We start from the raw sequence: 23,538 nt of genomic DNA on the forward strand, positions 1-23,538 counted from the left end.
CGCACAGGAGTGCTTCAAGTGGCAGCACGACGTCCTGCATGATGATGTCACTTCCCAGAAGTGACATCATTGCACAGCCTGGGACCACCACAACAAAGGTGAGTGCTAGGTCTTTCAACTCCTGCTGGGAGGGTAAGGGCACCTGACAACTCTAGCTGGACCCAAACCAGAAGCTACAAGTTGGAGTTCTTCAAATACTCGCTTGGTAGAGTATCATATCAGAGAAAAATGATTTAGCTGACCCTTCTCCCAGGCATGCCAGGGAGCTGACTCAGTAGAATAGTCAAATATGAATACTATAACCTAGAGTTGCAAATCTCCATGTAGGGTCTGGAGATCTCCCAGAATTACAAATAATCTCCAGAGGCTAGAGATCAATTCCACTGAAGGAAATGGGTGCTTTGGAGGCTGGACACTATGGCATTATACCTTGCTGTAGTTAGTACTGTCTCCAAACCCTGCCCTCCCCAAGTTTCATCCCTGAATCTCCAGGAATTCCTCAACCCAGAGTTGGCAACCTTACTACAACCCCAGAATTCTGAAGGGGTTTGACTCAAGAACGCTGGACAGATGGCCTTGTAAATAAGTGGTAGGGTTGTGTTGTGTGTTTTCATCAATGTAGCTCAGTGAATGTTTCAATCTGACCAGCATCATGTGTGAACGCAGTTGTTGAGGGATTGAAAGTAGACATGATGTTTACATCACATGTATATTCTAGCCATGAGATGTTGCCATTTGCATTGTGCGTATGAGAAATGCAAAAACTGATTTGGGTCATGGGTATAAATGGACAGAGAGCAGCTTTGGATACAATATTAATACCGAGCGCATCAGTCTTTGGGAAGGGTTTTGGCTCAGTGGCAGAGCATCTGCTTTGCATGTTGAAAGTCTCAGGTTCAATTCATGGCATCTCCAGTTAAAAGGATCAGGAAGCAGGTGATGTGAAAGGCTTTTACTTGAGAGCTACTGCATTGCTGACCTGGATAGCCCAGGTGGGCCTAGTCTCATCAGATCTCAGAAGCTAAGCAGGGTGGGCCTTGGTTAGTAATTGGATGGGAGACCTCCAACAAGGACCAGGGTTGCAGAGGCAGGCAAGGCAAAACCACCTGTTAGTCTCTTGCTATGAAAACCCCACAAAGGGTTGCCATGAGTCAACTGTGACTTGAAGGCGCTCTCCACCACCACATTGCCAGGCAGGATAGACAATGCTGATCTTCATGGACCAGCTGTTTAGCTCAGTAGAAGGCAGCTTTGTGTGCTTTGTGTACTTCCTTCTCCTCCACATCTCAGTCTCATTCAAACTTTTTTTTTTAAAATAAATAATTTCCTCAATGGAAATCATTTTCCTCAACGTGAGATAACACACATACTTCTACAGATAATGAAGAATCTACTTTTTTTTCCTGTTAGATGTGGCAGTTCTTTTCAGTATCCAAAATGCATACAATGTGCTCAGGGCGGAATGGGGTGACCAATGCATAGTACCGAGTCACGCCCACAACGGGCTTCCCTGTGTGGTAGGCATCCTGGTCTTACAGCTTGGCTCCAGTTAACTGAAGTTTACAGAGCGGCAGTCTATGGTAGGGAGAACATGTGGTTGGGAGGGGATTACAGGCATCCGGCTCTTACCAGGCGCCCCCCTTCCCCTCCGCTGCATTAATTAATTGGAGGCCATTTGAGGACAATGTTACTATTTGAGGGTAGATGTGCTTAAAGGGTAAGAATCACCGGGACAGAGTATGAGGTGCAGGCAGCTGAGAAAACATTGAAATATTGTAAGGGATATCTCTATCTGGGAGGTCAGGATGGTTTTATCATTTTGCTTCCAGGTCTTCAGGAGGTTGCCAAGACAGTGGGAAGATGAATGATAGAATCCTCTTATTGTGCCTACTAGGAAAAGCATAACAAGGCATTTTACCAGTGATCCACCCATGAGGCATCTGGGTGAATGATTTGTCATATGATTTGTAATGCCTGCTTGAGAGACAACAAAAAGTCTGCTGGTGAATCTTTCATCCAGTCAGCCTCAATCGCTCTCAAGTCCTGAAACTTCTGGAAGATCTTGATCCATGTTGTTCTGGAGCTCTTTAAGAAAATATAATTGCTGAGAGATATCAGAATATGTTTTGAATAAAGGTGAATATTGTAATTTCCTTACTCATATACACAGTAGGACCATTGGTGGTTCCAGGAAGTGATGTCATCACGTAGGCACCGGGGCGTGTGCACAGGGGCACTTTGCAGCGGACCCTTCAGAGCCTGCTGTGAAGTGCAGGAGCACTCTCAGGGCGGACCAATGATGTCCCTCCTGGGAAGTGATGTTGCCTCAGGGGCATGTCCAGGAGGCCCGTTCCCGCACCTTTTCCCCCCTCCAGCCAGGTAAGTGTTGGCAGGGGGCTGAGGGTGGAGGCAGGGGATCCCCCACTCCCACTAAGGGAATGAGATCCCTATGTCTACTTGATGGAGAAAGCATAGCTTTTATTCAGATATACACATTTTTCCAGTTGCATCAAATTAGCACTCCAAAGGAAAGAATTAATTCTGAGCCCCTGAACCAAGTTTTTGACGTTTGGATCCTGCTTCAGTCTTCCACTGATGGTTCTAACTGATTCTATGGCTACCCATCAATCAGACGCTTCTGCTTATTTTCTCCAGTCCTTTATTGGTGTCATTTAACTGCCTGGATCCTGTCCTTAGCTCTCTGCAATAATAAGAATGGTTTAAAAGGCTTTCTGTGCTCACAAATGCCTCAGCAATGCAGTAGGGAACACTTGAAGAGCTCCACTAAAAACCATTTGGCAACAAATATGGGGAACAATTAAAATCACCATTTCCTGCACTGAGTGCCCCATTACTGTAGTGTGTGTGCATGCACACATGCCATCTTTTTGAGTTGTTGTTCACTCAGCTGTTGAGCGGAACAAAATGTGCCACAGCTATTCTGGGGTTACAAGCTGCATACCTAAAAGGATAAAAATGTAATTCACAGCTCAGCAGCCAAAAGGTTGTGACAACAGCTATTAAAGAGAGGAGTACTGAATGTTTGGTTGTATGATAAAGATATATCAGTCGGCACATGAAAAGTGTGTGGAGTAACATCCCAGGTATTACGCTCTTGCAAGGTCACACAAGTGCAAAAAAAACAGTATTTGGATTTTATTGTTGCAATTAAAAAAAACTAAGGGAGCAATCTTTAGCAAGTTTTCTCAGAAATAAGTCCCATTTTATATAGTAGGGAAAGTGTTCTTAGGTCTACAGCCTCAATGAGCCATTCAAACAACTGTGCACATTTTCACCTGTGAGTATAACAGTTATACCGCAATGTAAGGAATTTATGAATCAGGTGCTGAAATTTTGCACATTTTTCAAGCAGCAACACCCCACGTGAACAGTTATCTTTTTTAAAAAAATGTGATCTTGTAAGCCTTCCAACATGAAACACTACTTCATATATTCAGTCAGTTGGGCCCTTAAACATTTGTGCTTGCTTCTGGTGCATTTTAGTACCCTGGGTAGGATCTAGTGGAAAAACTCACATAAGGAATTGGTAAAGTAGATCTCTTCCCACCTTCCTGTTCTCTAAGCAGCCTTCTTTCCTCTCTCCCCCGCCACAACTCCTCTCTGATAACTGGCAAAATCTCTCAAGCAAACTGCTCTGAAGGAGTGGATGCTGCAGCAAAAAGGGGGAATCAGGTAAAATGGCTTCCCTCTCCGTCTTCCCATGATGTGTGCATTTTGTTTGCAAGGCTGTCCCAATCTACAGAAAGGACAAATGGCAAGCTGGTTGGAGAAAGGAAAGGTGTGGAAAGATCCACTTCACCTAGGGTTGCAACCTTCTAACCTTCATATGGAAGCTGTAGATTTCCTGAATTACAACTGATCTCCAGAAATCAGTTCTCATGGAGAAAATGGCAACTTTGGAGGGTGAACTCTGTGCCTTTGCACTCTTCTGAGATTCTTCCCCCTCCCCCAAACCCCACCCTCTCCCCCAACCTGGATTTGGCAACTCCAACCCCACCAATTCCTTCCATGAGCTTTTCCACTGGATCTTACAGTTTTAGTTGGGGACTTGTGATTGGAGCTATCTGTGTGAGGGTGTTACATCAATTCTGGGGAAAACTGGGAAGTGATGTCATGCTTTTCTTGGTTACCATGAAGTTTCCAGCAAGTCCTAGAGAGGCATGATGTTACTTTTGGGTTTTCCTCAGAAGTGTTGTGCCAACTGTGATTCTTTATTTTTGTCCCACTGGCTGCTGGAGTGGTGTCAGGCTATGGGATATGAGAGAGGTCTCCTGCCCTCAGTGGGTACCTGGCAACCCTACTCTGTCAACATCACTTACATTCTCTTTCCCCTTCTACTATAATTCTGTTTACTCAATAGGTCAAAAATACCCTGATTTAGACGTTTTGTGTATGAGGGTTCTTCCCCCCCCCCCCCGACACACACACAATTCCTGTTTGCCGTTGCAAGATGGGAAAATGTATTGCATGTGGGAAAAACAATAATTATTTATCTTAGGATATATATTATACTCAGCAGTGGGCCTGTTCTTTTGGTGCAATTCAATTTTGATGGGTGACCAATTTACCAAAATATAATTATAAAAATTATATCAGCTAAAGGCAAAAGAAGGAAACAGCTGCAACAAAAAGGTTTGAATGTGATAGTTAAATGTGAGGCTCAGTTTAAGCAGCCATAAATTATATCCCTAAACATGAACCACACAATAACTGTTCCAAGACAAGAGCTTTTATAGCAAATTGAACATACGGGAATATGCAGCAATAATTTCAGATGTGTAGCTCTTGAGAGCCGCTATGGAACAATGAATTGAGTGTTGGACGCCGCTTGGCAAAAACTGGGTTTTAAATCTATGAAATTTATGGGGTCACCTAAGGTCAGGCACTGCTTCTCAGCCTCGAGATTGTTGGGAATTAAAAATAGGACAACCTTCTCAACTACATGTGAGATACAACATTAGTATATTGTACTTAACCCCCCCCCCCTCGAATATTATGAACATGAAAGCAAAAGGTTAAAGGTGCAATTTACTGAGAGTTTTCCTGAGGCACTGAAACGGCTATACAAGAGCCCTACAGTGTACAATGCCTAGAATTCCCAGTCCATACCTGTTCCGCAGTTTTCTGGTATTATATTCCATTCTGTATCCTTCCTTCACGGCGATTTCTGTCAAGGTTGTCTGTGCTCACCTTGCACAATTTGTATTGGGCATGTTTTACAGGCATTTCATGCATGTTGCAATTTATATAATGCTATCATAATGATACTACATATCCAAATGCATACGTATCTAAGGGCCAACCTAGACATGCAGGTTTTTAAAGAGTTGGGTTTGGGGAATTCAAGTTCCCTGCAGCTACACAGCAGCTTTGGGGAATAGCTGTTTAAAAATAAAGGAGAGACCAAACGGCTGTGGAATGCCTCCGTGAGGGGAGGAGTTGCTCCCCCCTCCCCCCCTCAAGCTGTTTCCCCACATCAAAAGAGCAGGGGAGGGAGGTTTCCCCCCATTTTTTCTGCACTACATGGAGTATTCTGTGCACATGGAGCAGTTAAAAAGGCGGGAACTCCTCCCATACTATTGTGACACAGGGAAATGGCTTGGGGGGAGGAGGATCCCCTCCTTCTCCCGCAGAGGCATTCTGAGGCCATTTGGGCTCGCCTCTATTTTTTAATAGCCATTTACTTTTTAACTGCTGTATAGCTACAGAAACCTGAGTTGGGTCTGGGAAACCCAGTCCCAACTCTTTAAAAACCTGCACGTCTAGCTTGGCCCTAACATATACCCTACTTCCAAAGCCAGGAAACACCAATGGAAAATGGACAGACAGAATACAAATACATTTCCACTCCATAACTCAGGCTACTCAGGTCAGAGTGGCATAATCTGAAGACAATTCTTATCGTTGAGGAATTTGGAAGCATCTCTATAATCGTGCCCTAACTTGTCGTCTTCAGCTTTTTGGATTGGGGTGGATGGAGGGAGGAAACAGCTCTGGAAAAGGCCCTGCCCACAGCTTGCCTTGGGCCTGCCCCACCAAGAAGGAGGGAGAGCCTGCCTGGCCAACCCAAAACAAGAGGGGTCTGGACAAGCTGCACTGCCAGTCAAGGTGAGGCTGGGTGGTCCCATGGCCAAGGGCTGAGTGGTAGGAAAAATCAAATGCATAATTATAGGATGGGGGAAGACTCATCTTGGCAGTAGTACGTACGAAAAGGATCTAGGGGTCTTAGTAGACCATACTCTGAATATGAGTCAGCAGTGTGATGTGGTAGCTAAAAAGGCAAATGCGATTTTGGGCTGTATAAACAGAAGCAGATCATGCAAAGTGATAGTATCGCTCTACTCTGCTCTGGTTAGGCCTCACTGAGAATATTGTGTTCAGTTTTGGGCACCATGTTTTTAAAAGGATATAGACAAGCTGGAACTTGTCCAGAGGAGGACAACGAAGTTGGAGACCAAGTCCTATGAGGAAAGGTTGAAGGAGCTCAGTATGTTTAGCTTGGGGAGGAGATGACTGAGGAGTTATATGATAACTTTCTTCAATTACTTGAAGGGCTGCCATACAGAGGATGGCACAGAGTTGTTTTCCCCTGCCCCAGAAGGTCTGACCAGAACCAATGGCTTGAAATTAAATCAAAAGAGCTTTTGGCTAAACATAGAAAGACCTTCCTGACAGAATGCATGAGGCATGTCCTGCATCTTCAGTGGTTGCAAGATGGAGAGAAAGTGGGTGTGCAAGCGAAGGAGAAGGCAGAAGGAAGGAGTTCCTGAGAGTAGCAATCTCCTGATCAAAGGGATTGTCCCGGTAGAGGAAAAAGGTGGAATGCAGGTACCCTGTCCCCTCTTCCTCTCTGTCTCTATAGTATATCTCTTTCTGTAACTTGAGACAAGGGGCAGTGTAAAGTCTTGGTGTAGTGGTTAAGAGTACAGGACTCTAATCTGGAGAGCTGGGTTTGATTCCCCACTCCTCCACTTGAAGCCAGCTGGGTGACCTTGGGCTAGGTCACGGCTCTCTGGTCTGTCTCAGCCCCACCCACCTCACAGGGTGTTTTGTTGTAGGGATGATAATAACATACTTTATAAACCACTCTGAGTGGGTGTTAAGTCATCCTGAAGGGCAGTATATAAATCAAATGTTGGTGCTGTTGTTGTTGCCATTGTTATTATTCTTATTCTTACCAGGTCTAGTTTAGGGATGCTTAAACACCCACCAGTTTTATGTATTGTCGAAGGCTTTCACGGCCGGAGAACGATGGTTGTTGTGGGTTTTCCGGGCTGTATTGCCGTGGTCTTGGCATTGCAGTTCCTGACGTTTCGCCAGCAGCTGTGGCTGGCATCTTCAGAGGTGTAGCACCAAAAGACAGAGATCTCTCAGTGTCACAGTGTGGAAAAGATGTTGGCAGGTCATTTGTATCTACTCAGGAGGTGTGGGGTTGAGCTGAGTCATCCTGTAAGAGTTTCCCAGGGTGTGGAATGCTAATGGCGGGAGGCTTCACTGTATCCTGAGGAGGTTCTTTTGCATATGGATTGGTACTTGATGTGCTAATCTTCTCTGCAGGGCTATTGTCGGGTGTGGAGTGTTTTGTTAGCCTGGTGTTTTTCAGAACTGGAAACCATGCTCGGTTCATTCTTAAGGTTTCTTCTTTCTTCTTTCCTGTTTGTCTTGTGGCCTTTTTGCGAGCTGAGAACAGAGATAGGAATTTTTGCCAATCAGTTCACTAGCTTGTTGACCTGTTTGTGGGTGTTTTACAGGTTGTTTCACTATATTCCTTCCTAACCGTGCAATATAGAGCAATTGGCTTTTCTTACAGACACATTCTCACACGGCCTGAGTGAGGTCTTCGACTTCCCTAACCTCCTTCCCCAACTCCAAAAGAGTTTCAACAAAGCTAGCAACAACACAAAAGTGTGAGAATAGTATGTAGTTATTCTTGTTTGCCTCAAAATGGTTGCCAATTTTTTTCTGAAAACAAAATGTAAAGAAAATTTAAGGGTTTTTCTGTCATCCATATTTTCATTGGTACAGTTTCAAGAGAAACTAAGACTGCTATCACATCTCTGCAGAGTTCACATCTCTAGTTTCATTTGTGTTTCATAAGAAGAAACTTTAAAGAGTAAAAATGGAATAATAGTATTTGAAAGTGACCTTTACACCTGAATATTTATATTCTGCCTTATCAGAGGCACTTATCATAAGGGAAACTTTTCAAAAACCTATTTTGTAATTTTCTAGTCCCTCCCTCTAAAACAGAATTATAAAGTGCCGTTTGAAGCATAAGCAGTTTTCAGAAGATAATTTGAGACATCATAGATCTACCTAAAAAGCAAAATAACCATTACTATCTCCCACTAGATATTCTCTTCAAATGAGAAAATGCTTCCTCCCCCTTGCCCGTAGATGGCCAAGTATGTGATTGTGTAGTTATAGAGAAAAATATATTGATGAAACTTTTCCCCATCTTAATACAGAGCCTGAAATCTGTCAGAATAATTCTGCTAGTACTCGGGATGTCCCCTATTTAGTTGAATTTTATGGTTTTACATTTTTTGTCCATTTCATGTCTCTTATTTTTTTGCTGTTGGCTTTGCAGAGTTCTCTGCTTTGTCTTTGTCAATAGTACAGCTTTTCCAATGCAATTTATTTGGTATTTCTATGTACAGTGTCATATACATGTATAATATATAATGTACATGATAATGATTTATTGATATGCAAATTATTTTGAAACGTGTTCATTTTATGGGAAAAGGTGTCATTGGGTAGGGTACCCAAGTTACCACCGGTCATCGCCCTGGGTGGCTCCATGGTCAGGAATGGGTGGTGGTGGTGTGTTGAAGCTGTCAGGCCCCCGTCCTGTCCTCACGGATCTGCTGTGAAGACCCTTCCTTCCCAAGGCTCAGATGGAGAGGGGAGAGGGTATACAGCATCTTCGTCCTCCTCCTTTCTTGCACATCTTTGCTCTAGGAAGCAGGTTCATATCCTTCCTCCTCAGATATGCTTCCCCCCAGTCCACTAAATAGGGTTGTGCTTCCTGTGCAAGCTGGGTGATCACCCTCCTCTTCTCCCCTTATACCCAGGAGGGTATAAAGTCAGCAGCTGTCCCAGCTTGCCAGGCCCTGTTGAGCTTCTCTGGTTTCTTGGCCTTGGTCTGCACTGCTCAGTTCATGCTGAATCAAGCCTCACCTCTCCCTCACTGGATCAGCCAGGGGCCTCTTCAGTCATGCCTTCTGGGCAGGCACTACTGCAATCACCCCCTTTCCTACTTCCCGTGATGTCAGGCTGCTGGAGGGAGTCTCGAGCATGGCCCCTCCCTATGGCTGCCCTATCTATGCAGGAGTCACCAGACATTCAGGGCTCAGAGCTAAACTACAAGAGACAAATCACACAAGGATTCTCAAGTGAAGGGAGTTGCAATGTTAGCTGGGAAGCTGAGTTTTGAAAGAGATCGGAAGGCTCTGTTAATTTCCCCTCTCTACAGAGCCAGCAAAGATTGCTTCTCAGAGGGGGGTGGGGTTGTTTATTTCCTCTTTGCCTCCTAGAAAGGGAGGTGAAACTGACAGAGCCTTCAGGAGGCAGAGGAAATTAGCAAACCCTCTGAGGAGCCATCTTTGCTGGCTCTGTAGAGAGGGGAAATTGACAGAGCCTTCCGATCTCTTTCAAAACTCAGCTTCCCGGCTAACATAGCAACTCCCTTCACGTGCTCCTCCTCATGTAATACGTCTCTTGTAGTTTGGCTGTCAGTCATTGTCTCCTTGGTTTCTGAATCCTTCAATCAAACTCCCATTTGCCATGGTAATCCCAATACAGGTGCTTGTGCAAACTGGAGTTTATTGTTGGCCCTTGAAACCCAGGATTTAAAACTGGGATCTGTAGGCCAACTCTAGTGTGCCTGGGTGCCACCAGTTTGTTCAGATGTTATGGCAAACTGGAGATTAATTGAATGCTTCCCAAATCAAGATGTTTCCAATGATTCTCAGTATATGAGGAGAGAGGGAGTGCATATTATCCTGCAGTGAACATTTCAAGCCATGTGCAAAACAATGGCAAAAATGGATGCTGGACACACATGGAAGATGTCATACAGGTTTTTGCAAGGTTCACCCTCTGTCCAATGAGCATCTTGTCATTGTAGTTTGGAAATACAATGACTTAGTCCCCGAAGCACAAGATTGTCTTAATATTAAAGCTAATTTTGAACATAATGATGATAGAAGAATCTTGATTGTAAAGGCAGAGCCCATGTCATATGAAAGAAAAAATGAGTCACAATAACCCATATTTTCTGGCAACAAAATCTGATCCTATATACATTAGGCAAAGCAAGCCTGTACATGCCATCTGCTTTGCCTAACTTATTCTGCTTCTGTTCACCCTGGGTGGCCAAGGAGCTATTCCCAACATTAAAATCTTGACCACCAGCCCAGTCCTGCTCACATCTTTCCATAGATGCATAAAAATCTGCTGCACCTCCCCCACCCCCCAGCCCTGCACGATCAGGGAAAATGTGTACAGGCAGTGTAAGCAGCTGTGACTGCAGGGTGTGGGAGAGCTTGCAAGTGAGGCAAAGGAAGGACACCCAGGAAAGTAGGGGCATATGAGTGGGAGGGAAAGAAGGGGAGCCTAGTGAGGGGGGAACAAGCACTGTCTGTCCAGGCCTCCCCAGAACTTGGAACCAGGTTCTGGAACCAGATGACGCTCCTATTCCCTTATAAAAGTGACCTACTGGACTGTTCTATTGTACAGCAATTCTAATCCCTGTATAAAAACGCCTTCCTGTCCATTTCTGTTTTGCACAGAATTGCACTGATTTGCACAATTTAAGGTTAAATAGGACTTATCTTTGCTAGTAAGTGCATCCGTTTTGCCATGAACTTGGACTAAATTTAGTCAGAAAGAAAACATTTCAAACCACACGAAGCATAATCCAAAAAACAGAAATCACGTCATCTGTTTTGTTTTATTAAGATGCTCACGAATAATACAAGGCAGCTACCTGTTCGTTTTGAATCAAATGAAACAGAGTTTACGAAGCTGGTTAGTGGAGTTCAGTGGGTCAACTAATCTCTCTAGTATACTGGGGAGACCAAGGGTATTAATGAAAGCCTCTTGCATTTAATTTTGGGCTGTGCTCTTTTGACGAGGGCATGTAAATAATACATAAAAGATTGCATCTCATCTCTTCTCCCAAATTAATTTGCGCTCCTGTTGAAGAGATCATTTGCTGGGAGAACAGTGGAAGGTATATTATCAGCTTCAGAAGTCTGAGCAAATGAGAACTTGCCTCCTGGATCCTGATTTCCTTTCATTCTCTCTGTTCATTCAGATTCCTATCAATCGTTCTGTCTGATGGCTGCACCACTTCAGCATGTGCCTCTTGGGTAAGGAATTCATTCTTGCTAAATCTCTGCTAGCAGCAGTTCTCAGCTAACGATCATTAGTCATTTTCCATGATCTTTCCTGGCTTGGGGAGTCGGGGGGGGGCAGGGGAAGGCTTAATAGTATTTCTAACCTTCCAAACAAGAAGTCTAATATCCAGCTCAGTAAAAGACTTCACAAATTGAGCCTCCCTGTGCCCACAAAGTCAGGCAGCAACAGGTAGGTTCTGATAGGATTTCTAAGCTGGAGGTATAATGGAATTAATTCCCTTCTGGAAAGCAATGCTTGGTGCTTCGCTTCAGAACAAAAAAACTTGTATGGCTGGAGAAGTCTTTGTGGTGATGGTGGAGGTGGTGGTAGTGATGGTGGAGAGTGCCCTCAAATCATAAACTACTCATGGCGACCCCTGGTGGGGGTTTCATGGCAAAAGACTAACAGAGGAAGTTTGCCATTGCCTGCCTCTGCCATCCTGGTCTTTCTTGGAGGTCCCCCATTCAATTACTAACCAAGACGAACCCTGCTTAGCTTCTGAGATCTGATGAGATCAGGCTCACCTGGGCTAGCCAGGTCAGGGCACATTGTATCAGTAGCCTGTGATAAATTGGGAAGGATTTCTATAAGCTGCTACATAGCACAAATCAGGACCTAGGCAGCATGTATCTCTATTGTGGATCTTAAAATTCAGAATACAGGTAGGAGCTCTTCAGAATGCGAGATTAATATTCATCCACTGGGAGAGTAATTGTCTGCACCACTATTTTACACTGAAACAGAACAAGCCTAGATGTAAGATGTGGCCCACTTACATGACTCACAGAAATACCAGAGTTGGTTGAAGAGCACCATTGTCCAAATGCATGTGATGAAGAGAACTGTGGTTCTTGAAAGTTTATGCTACTGGGCTCTTTACTATTGTCCAAATGACTAAGGATGATGTAATCAGACTGTCTGCAGTCCAAATCTCACCTCTGCTGTGAACTCCCAAGGCACCACTATCCCTCCGCTTCAGCCACCCGCTGCAATACAGTGTGGATACCGATGTATGCAAGGTGCATTGAACTCTATAAAGCTGAAGTTGCCTAAGGCCACTGATTGAATTTATAGCAAAGGTGAGATTTGAACTGCAGACACCTGTCTTTGCAGATCAAATTCTTAACCCCACAAGATAACGACAGTGTAAGGGGAGGCACTAGTTTGCCTGCAAAAGGTCCCTATTTTGATTTCTGGCATCTTCAGTGACAGTATCTCAGCCAGCAGTTGCTGGAAAACACTTCTCTGCCTAAATCCTGGCAGATGCTCCCTGCTAAAGTAGACAATAGTGATCAGTGCTTTCGCTTGGCATTGGGCATCTTCAGCTGTTCACATGCTATATAAATACTTTTATTTGTTTCAGCAGATTTGGCTGTGTGTGTTCTAATTCTATGTTTTTTATAAAATGGAGGAGAGGCGAACAATATAAGCCGCTTTGGGTCATCACTGTTAATTGGGTTCTTATAATTTGTGTGTCCATGCAACTTGCTTGCTGCCTTGTTGCCTTGAGTTCAAGGAGACAAGGCAGGAGAGAAATGTATTAAATGTTTAGATATCTTATTTATTTGAGCTTTTAAAAACCCATTTTTCATGCAAATCAGTAAAGGATGAAAATATCCCAATTCAATAAACAACACTAAACATTAAGTGTCTATCCGTCCAAAGAAGCAGGTATATGAGAGCCAGTTTGGTGTAGTAGTTAAGAGTGGCAGGACTCTAATCTGGGTCATCGTCACACGGGCATCTCTTCCGTTAAATTTACAGCATATAGCGTCCTACCTGTTATCGGCACAGTAACGTTTCTTTGGGTCACCTAACGGCTCTTTGTGCCACCAGCTGTCCACACCGAAGCACTCTGTTCTGTTCTCTCTAACCGCGCAGAAGCAGCTCCTCCCCCCCCTTTTTTTAAAATTATTCTGGTGTTTAATTCCACTATAATGGAATAACAGCATATAAACATTCCGTTAGAGCAAAACATTACGACCCTTTTGTTTTTCCAACTTTGAAATTATATAAATAGCCCTTTGCTCGCAGAAAACTCCCTGTCTGACGTGATCCCCATCGCTGATGACTCTGCCATGGCGATTGAGTCATTTTTACTTCAGCAGAAAGTTTGGATTGTGTTATGTTGTTATGTCGTTATAAGGACATAATAAAATTAAAAAGGGGAGTCGCAGGAAGAAATGGATTCTGGGATTGAAGGGAGGGCATAGGACGTTGCGAGGCGAAATACATTGATGTGAGGCATTCACACTGAGGCACAAAATAGCGCGACTATCAAGCACAAAGCAGAAGAGAGAAAATCGCTACAGTGTTGGAATAAGGTGGGTGTTTGCCGGGAAATAGCGCCATTTTAGCGCTAAATAAAAGCCCGTGTGACGACGGCCCTGGAGAGCCGGGTTTGATTCCCCACTCCTCTGCTTGAAGTCAGCTGGGTGACCTTGGGTTAGTCACAGCTCTCCCAGAGCTCTCTCAGCCCCACCCACCTCGCAAGCTGATTGTTATGGGGATAAAAAAAAACATACTTTGTAATCTGCTCTGAGTGGGCATTAAGTTGTCCTGAAGGGTGGTATATATATATAATGTTATGAATGTTATTATATGTCCAAAGAAAAATGTCGTGTGTTCGACTTCAAGGAAGCAAAGCCAGCAGAACACTTAATAATGCACCAAATTGGAGGGAAGATTCCAACAACATAATTCAATGACAACTACAGATAGCAATGATAGACCATAACTCCAAAGTCCCACTAGAACAGGGTAACAGAATGCTGTTTCAGAAACTTCACCGGAGAAGAGCCCTTACTCACATCTTCAGTTGTCTCCCAGAGCAGAACCACAAGTGACAAAAGGCACAGATTGGACACTTGTCAGCTTCCCTCAAATTTTGATGGGAAATGTAGGCAGCTTGGCGGAATGTTGGACAAGTGACAGTTGAAAAGTCCATTGGACAGCAGTCGGAGAGCCAAGCTGCAAGACTAGGATGCCTACATTTCCCATCAAAACTTGAGGGAAGCTGACAAGTGTCCAATCTGTGCCTTTTGTCACTTGTAGTTCTGCTCTGATGGCTTCCCTCACCACAAAGGCACAATGGAAGTCCCAAGAGGAAAGTGCTTCTAAGCCCTGGGCAGATTGAAGTTGGCAACTTCGTCTAAACTCATTTAGACATATGCTTATCATCATCATCATCATCATCATCATCATCATCATCATCATCATAATTTATTAGCCATTTACTTACAACCTTGGGTGGGTTCTGTGGCTCTGTGGTAGAGCACCTGCATTGCATGTAGACAGTCCCTGTTTCAGTCTCCTGTATCTCCAGTTGAAAAGATTAAGTATAAAAAACTGAAGACCTTAGAGAACTTCAGAGTAGACACCACTGACTTTTTTTTAAAATATATATTTATTTGTTTTATTTATAGGCCACCTTTCTCACTGAGACCCAAAGTGGGTTACACAGGGCAAGTGAATACAATATAATCCGCAACTAGGACATTCACCAAGCAAAGTACAATAATGAACAACTGTTCGAACATTCAGTGAAGCGGATACACTAGGGAATGGTTGCAGAAAATTTGAAAACAAGCATAAATCTGAACACACAGAAAAGAAACCTTTCTGAAACAAAGTGTAACTTATTAGTATTACATCTTTAACAATGTAGAAACTACCCAATAGGAGCATATCTACATCAGCAGACAGTCGCCAGTAGTAGTCTATATGATATAGCCCGATAATCTGAGAAGAAAGCTCTCCTAATTCAGTTTTATGTAGTTTGTGGAAAGCCAGGAGAGTAGGAGCTTTCCTGACCTCCTCAGGCAGGCCATTCCATAAGTTGGGGGCTACCACAGAGAAAGCATGTGTATGGGCAGTTGTTGATTTTGCCCAACTGCAGTGTTTTCCACCAGCTGGAGTCTCTGAGGTGACTGAGAGGGTAGTCCTATGTGCAATGCATTATAGTAGTCTAGTCTTGGTGTTATCGTGGCATAAATCCAAGTGGCCAGATCAGCCATGAGGGCCACCGTCTGCTAATCTGGTTTGGGGCAAGGCTTTTTTTTGCTGCTGCATTTATTCGCTTCTCTGACAGCAGTGCTGGATTCAGTATAGCCCCTGGGCAAGATCTGTATCAGCCAAGGTCAACAGAACCCCATCAAAGATCAGAAGCACAACGTCCTTCAAGATCTTTGCTTTTCCAACCAGCATCACTCCTGTCTTATCTGGGTTCAGATTCAATTCGTTTGAGTCTGTTCCATGAGGAACATATAAACCAGTACAAGACACCCCCTCTGATACCTACTTCTGCCTCCAAACACCTCAAAATGGTGGCATGTATTGAAGGCCGTACTGAATGCTGCAGATAGATCTACTAGAAGCAACAATGAGCATGGCCTTTGTCTGCATTCAGGCGGAGATCATCAACTAGAGCCATCAGAGCCAACTCCATCCCATAGGCTGACATCATAAAACCAGACTGAAAGGGTAGACTTGACTGACTTAGTATTAAGACAGTTTAATGTGCTCATTAGACACATACACATACAACTGAATTAGGGGATACACATGGCATGCGGTCTAACCCAGTGTGGGGTTCTCATATGCAATAGTTTTCCCTCCTTTCACAAGTTTAATACAGCCAGCCATCTCTTTATCTACTTCCTAAGAAATACTTTATCACCTCTCTTATGCTGATAACACCTGAACAATGGGGCAGATTTACTGCAATAGCAACCCGTGCATTACATGAAAGGAGCTGAGTGCATCCCACTCTTCCCTCAGGATTTCAAGAGAGTATATCTGGAGAATTCCATTTTCTACTCACAACAACCCAGTGAGGTTGGTTAGGCTGAGAGAGAGAGAACTTCAAGGCTGAATAGGCTTATTGTTGTATCCTCTGGGGGTAAATGTGAGCTTTCTTATACTGCTTCCTGTTCATGGTCAGTCCTGCTTTGAAACCAACACACAAGAGAGACTGAGAATTGCAACAACAGGTTTGCTGATCGCTTTCAACCATGACACTGACTAATGAGAATACTAATAGACAGGGAGACAACAAACCCAATACTATATTCAAGAGCCAACTGAGGCATCTTGAGGGGAAAACTAGTTCTTGAAGGTTCACTTAAAGTGATCCACACATGCCAGTTGTGAAATCAGTTTTCTTTTGTACTCACTGAAAGGCCAAAGTAGATTTAAAAAAAAACACCATGATTAAGATCTTTTGAAAACTCATAAGCAGACCTAGGAGGGAAAATGAAACGAATTTGGAGTCCCTGCTCAATCGGAGCATCAGAGGGATTTTGTGAGAAGCCAAAAGATCATCATGTTTCTTAGGGAGATCCCTTCTATCTTTTACCAGATTCCATCACAACCTGAATATGATCTTTAAGTGAAAAAATCTCTGGAGAATTTTCAAGAAAGCTAAACATGTTTCTATTAAATATGTGCAAAACTGTGCATGTTTTATGATTAGTTCTTTCCAATGTGAAAGATCAGAATATTTAGATCTGACTATTTAGAGATAATCTCTTCTTATTTGTTGTATTTATTAAATTTTTTTACCATGCCTTTTATCATGGTTCAAGGCAGCTTACGATTGATTACAAACAGTAGGATTTGAGACCAGAGGCACCTTGCTAACAACATTTTCAGGGTATAAGCATTCAAGAGTCAAAGCGCTTCTTCACATACCTGAAGAAGGGAGCTTTGACTCTTGAAAGCTCATACTCTGAGAGCGGGACCACAAGTGACGCCTGACACAGGTTGGACACTTGTCAGCTTCCCTCAAGTTTTGGCGGGAAATGTAGGCAGCTTGGCGGAATGTTGGACAAGTGACAGTTGAAAAGTCCATTGGACAGCAGTCAGAGAGTCACGCTGCAAGACCAGGATGCCTACATTTCCCATCAAAACTTGAGCGAAGCTGACTAGTTTCCAACCTGTGTCAGGCGTCACTTGTGGTCCCGCTCTGAAATTCTCGTTGGTCTCTAAGGTGCCACTGGACTCAAATCCTAGTGTTCTACTGTAGACCAACATGACTATCTACCTGAGATTAAAAACATTCACAGGTAAAATCAAAATAAAATAACAATCCCCAAATCCCTCTCTCCCCTTAAAAGATGGCTGCCATTTAAAATCAAGAGCCAAAAAAGAGGAACTTTTTACAGGTATAATTTACTTCCAGTTTTTTCCCCTTGAAACAGAATAATAGAGTGTTGTTTAACGTACGGACAGATTTTGAAAAGATTAGTTTGATTCAGAGAAAACTTTTGAGTATTTTTATCACTGGAATTTATTAGTCATATTGATATTCCTTTCACCTTGTAGATTGCTCAGACCAGCTTGCCCAGGGCCTCTACTGGCTCTTTTCCAGGCACTTACCATATCCCTGACCATTTACTAGAAGCAAATAACACAAGATCTGACTGCAAATCTCCACAACCTTTCTTCCAATTCATGATTTTGTGTTTGTACGAGTTTAACCCAAGTCGATCAAACTGGGAAATCATCACGCTATATCTGTAAACGTCTTGGGGAACAGGATGGTTGTTACAGCCAAGGAAGGGGAAAGAAGGGGTTAAGTGAATAACTTTATATAGCTCTTCACTGAGTTGGCTTTATTACTTTTTTCCTCCTATGCAAGGCTTATTCCCATCTCTGCAGCTGTTAATCTAATTGGATGATTTCCTGTTTGAAATGCAGAGTAATTTAAAGTGACTAACAGTTGTTGCGGGATCCTCCCTTTCTAGGACATAACATCTTCAGCACACTTCAGAGAGGCAGCATCTTTTTCAAACTGATTGCTGCTTCCTCTGTCACCTCTTCAGGTTCTTTGACTTCCCTTTAAGTGCTCCAATTTAGAAAGCTTGATTATTCAAATGAAAGAAACTAAAAATAAAAAAAAATCAAGCTTTTAAAAAAACAAACATGGCTTCATCAGCTGGTACATAAGATACATCCCTCAGTGAAATTTATTAGATTTTGTATTCGCTGGTAGGCTTGCAGGATCCAGTTGTGTTTCTGGCCTCTACTGAACTTTTAAGGGGGTAATTTGCACAAAACCTGTGTTGCGTAAATTTAATAGCTTCAGAACTTACTGAGGAGAGAAAAAGTTGTGTTTGTTTAAAAAGAGATGTGGAATATTTCGAGCCATTACTAACTGAGGACATAAATCATTCAGGGATGGGAAGGCACAATTTTCCTAACAAGGCCCTTTCGCACAAACTGGAATGTTGAGAAAGATTTCTCCTTGTAAGATACTCAGGATGGCGGCTGGCTGGTATGAGGAAGGTGATTACCAATATGTAACGAACGATTCACGTGAAGTGTGTTTTTCATAAACTTTGGACCAATCACAACACTCTGTAGAAGAGATTTTACTACTACATGCTATCCCCAGACCAACGTACACGATAACTTCTGAAACGGAACACTAAGATAAGATGTTAACCCAACCACATCAGCCTCATGTGGTAATTTTTTTTTGAAAATCAAAGGCTCTTCACATGAGGGGATGATGTGAAAATTATATGATGTGAAAGTGGCATTAGGCAAGCCAGTTTCATGCCTCTGACCAAGTGGACTTTGGGTCAGGAAAATTTATGTCAAAACATATTCATTAGTCTTTAAGGTGCTACAGTACTCTTATTTATGAAAACGACAGCTCTTCCTTCCATGTGAGATACCAGATCTCTGCATATGGTGAGGCATTTAAATGGGAAAAAAATTACTGAATTCAAATCACTTACCCTGGCATAGGGGAGTGATGACCCCTCAGAAATATGCTATGGAGCTGTCTAAATTCCAAGCTTTCATTTTTTAAAAAAAAAATCTCTAGGCATTTTCCTTGTGCAGATAAAATGGAAAATGTGCAGTTTGCCTGGGCAGGTATTGGGGAAGAGAAGCAGCAGGAGAACTGGAGTTGGATCAGTTAACTCATCCATCTCTTCAAAGCCATATGATTGTGATTATACAGCTTCACAGGTAGGGTTGCCAGCCTCCAGGTAGTGGCTGGAGATCTCCCGGAATTACAACTGGTCTCCAGGCCACAGAGATCAGTTCACCTGGAGAAAATAGCTACTTTGGGGGGTGGACTCTATGGAATTATGCCATGCCAAGGTCCTTTTCCTCCCCAAACCCCCCTTTCTCCAGGTTTCACCCCCTAGATCTCCAGGAATTTCCCAACTTGGAGCTGGCAACCCTATTCACAGGTATCATGTGGTACAATACCTAGTGGTGTGTGGAATAATAATAACAACATTTGATTTATATACCACCCTTAAGAACAATGTAACACCCATGGTTTACGAAGTATGCTATTATTATCCCCACCACAACAATCACCCTGTGAGGAGGGTGGGGCTGAGTGAGCTCTGGAAGAGCTGTGACTGACCCAGGATCACCCGGCTGGCTTCAAATGGAGGAGTGGGGAATCAACCCCGGTTCTCCAGATTAGAGTCCTGCCGCTTCTAACCGCTACACCAAAATGGTAGGAAGTACTGCCATTATTACTGCCATTCAGTGTGATATCACCAGGATACACCCTATGAGACCACTGTACCCCCACCCACCTGTGACACCCTCAGGCCCCACCAAATGAGTTACCTAGGTTTAGTTATGGGGGTTTGCCAACCCTAATTCCCTTTTAGTGTACTATTTCCTCTTCACCGTAACATTTCTGGCTATGTGCCAGATCCAAATTGTAGAGAAAGAGAATTTATGAGAATTTGTAGAGAAAGAGAATTGTAGAATAAGAATTAAGACTTCTGCTGTTGCAAGGAAAAGCCAAAGATTTGTGCTCCAAGGTTGTTTTCGGCAGAGATGGCCAACATTAGGGCAATAAGCTATATGCCTATTAATGGGTTCACAAACTCCTGGTATTTTTTAATTAAGTTTCTAGCCCTTATGGTGACAAAAATTCAAACAGATTAGAACTATGGAAGCACATAAAAGGAACCACATTTGATGATGTCCCTATCAATCTGCAGCTCCTGGTATATTGTCGGTTTGCAGTCTTGCTTTCTAGAGCCATTTAGAAGTTTTGTCTGTTCCCATTATCAGTAAGTGTGGGTATAAAAACTGGATAACTCTCTCATTAGCATTAATTAGAATTACTTCTGTAAATCCCTGGGCTATCAACTTGAGAATAAAACTCAGTGTTTTCAAGGAGATAAAGAAAAAATGCATTACAGATCCGCTTGACAAAGTAGAAAGCACCGTAAGGATGACGGAAGAAGAAGCAGGCAGCAATAAACGGCAGATACAAAGAGAGATCCTTCCAGGCACTGGTCGCAAGAATATTCCACAGAGAGTTTTGTATTCAAAAACATGGCTTAGCAAGCTTTTGCTGAAATGAGTTTTGTATTCAAAAGCATCGCTCGGTGAGTTTTTGCTAAAATAATTGCTTGGTATTTGAAGCTTTTATAAACAGGAAAGCTTCAGAGTTAAGAACACCTCAAGGATGCAGCTTGCTTGTTCATAAGTCACAAAAGCAGGTTTCACTCCAAAAAGTTTCCCTTAAAACTACTCAGGTACTCCGCCAAAAGTCAGAGGCCTGCCTTCCAGTATCCCAGCAGCCTCTGCAAATTCTCATGCTGACATCTGTTAAAAATCACTGGTCCAGCCTTTTGAGAGATTCTCCAGTCTAGGGGTTTTATGCGACTCCTTCCTCCAGGGATAACATAGCAGATCACCAGCTCTTGAAATACCAACTCACATTTGCTAAAGGATGCACAGTGAACAGCACTCCTGTTTCTTAAGATGCATATCAAATTCCTGCAGGGAAGTGTGAAGCTACGGGATCACGGGGGAATACGAGGTCATGGGATTCTCTCGACTCAATATCACTATTCCATGCAATGTCACCAGGCCCCTCCTCATGACATCCCTGGATCCCACCCAAGACATCTTCAGACCCCACCTGGGGAATTTCAGGGTTTTGACTGATGGGGCTTGCCAACTCTATACCCGCTTTAGGGCACTCATGCCCCCCCAAACATTTCTGCATATCTTTTCCTTCTAGAAATTTATCTTTAGCCAACTGGCTGCATGTGGAACATAGCATGTGTAGCATCTATGGTTGCCACATGTCCACTGGAAGCAGGAAATCTCCTGCCCCCAGTGGATTTTGCCCACCAGCACTTTAACAGCTGGTGGGGAAAGAAAACATTTTTAAAAACCACCATAGAAGATGGTGTGACATCACTTCTTGATAGAGATTCTGTCAATTCCTAGAGAGGCGTGGTGTCACTTCTGAATTTTCCCTAGAAGTGATGTTATTTCATCGCTGATACCCCCACCACCACATCCCTGCCTCCTGCTGGACCAAGCTTAGCTGATTTGGGACTTATGTTAAGCCAGGGCTTTTTTTCAGTGGGAACGTGGTGGAACAGAGTTTTGGAACCTCTTGAAAATGGTCACATGGCCGGTGGCCCCAACCCCTGATCTCCAGACAGAGGGGAGTTTAGATTGCCCTCCGTGCCACTCTAGCTCCAGCGGCACGGAAGGCAATCTAAACACCCCTCTAATCTAAAGGCAATCTAAACACCGGCCATGTGACCATTTTTGCCAAGGGTGATTTAAACTTTAAAAAACAGCTGACCCAAAGTGATGTCATTGTGCAGTCCTGAGTTCCACCACCAAATTCCACCACCTCTTTTCCCAGAAAAAAGCCCTGTGTCAAGCCCTAATTTTCCTGCTTGAATGATTACCTCCTTTTAAAATCTTCTCTATAATCTTTCCTTGGGACCATTTGTCTTCCATGAATGTTTTTTCTTGACAATTAATTCTTTTAAAGTCATTTCTTCGGGGCATGTGTTTAAGTCATACCTGGGAGGTTTGAAGAATTGTGACTTCTGCATTCAAATGTTGCTGGAAAGTGGAGACTGACTATTTCTCTAATCCCCTCCAAAGCCTCGTGCGACTTCTGTCAAATGCAATTATATTAAGTACTCATCCAGATCTCTCCTCAAGGAGCACTGTAACATTAGCTCTGGTGCCAGACTCAGTTCTAGATTCATTATCAATAAGAGGGCCGCACCCTAGGGAGACTGGTGTGCTGCTGGTTGGAACAAAAGTAACGCTGGGAGTGTCAGGTCTTTTCTAGTTTTTATTAACATGGAGATGCATTCGATTAGGCAGATGATGAATCTAAATAAATGAATCTCTTTGGATCTTTTTTGAAACACTTGGTAAATGAAGCAAGACAAACAAGTCTTTTTGCTTTTGCTTTGATTCTTTCTGCCATCCTAAGTAGAGTTATACCCCTCTACGTCCATTGAAGGATGTAAATCTGCTCAGCTTTGCACACTTGGTGCGCAAGCTGGTCCTTGCTTGTCGAAGTGATTGACAAATACCACTTCAGCAAAAAAACAGTCTATTGAATCTTGGCTTTTGCCTGTTGTGCAATTACCTATGACAGCGAACTGCTGAAAATGGAAATAGGAATCTGCACCTTTAAAAAAAGTACTTTTCGGATTTGGATTTTGAGAAGGGAATAAATACCAGTCTTCAATAGTGTTCAGGTCCCCCAGGATTGTTGTGAGGTTGGGATTCTGGTTTTTTGCAGGATTCAAGAATTATCCAGCTTCCATTATTGCTTATGGGAGATATGAGGGGGTCCAGAGTGACTGTTTTTCAAACAGGGACCTAGTGCTGCCTGTTCGTTAAAGACCCCGCAAGTTTTGAGTGGAATCAAACCACAGGGTCCAAGTCTATTAGCTCCCAAACAAGACATCTCATTTGCAGGAGTGTAGAATGGGAGGATAACACAGGCCTGGAAAAAGGGCCCACCTCCACAAAGCAGGGAGGGAAGGAAAGTGAAGGAGCTAGCCAGACCCTGCATCTGGCTCACCCGGCCTTGGTGCACTTTTTGTGGGCTGGATGAGATATGTGCCAGTCAGGAACCATCTCCCCGGATGTCATGTCTGTACCCCTACATCCATGTCATTGTTCTAGGTATTGAACCATTGCTAATACTGTGCCTTCATTTCAGGTTGCAAATGCTCTAATCATCACTTTCGTTTCTTTCTCTCACAGCCTGAGAACACAGCTGTGTTATCTTTGAAGCTCACTGAAGTGACCTTGCACTGTCTGAAATGTTGCCATTTCTTTTAT

Source organism: Eublepharis macularius, chromosome 3, assembly GCF_028583425.1.
Source record: "Eublepharis macularius isolate TG4126 chromosome 3, MPM_Emac_v1.0, whole genome shotgun sequence".
Classification (NCBI taxonomy): Eukaryota; Metazoa; Chordata; class Lepidosauria; order Squamata; family Eublepharidae; genus Eublepharis; species Eublepharis macularius.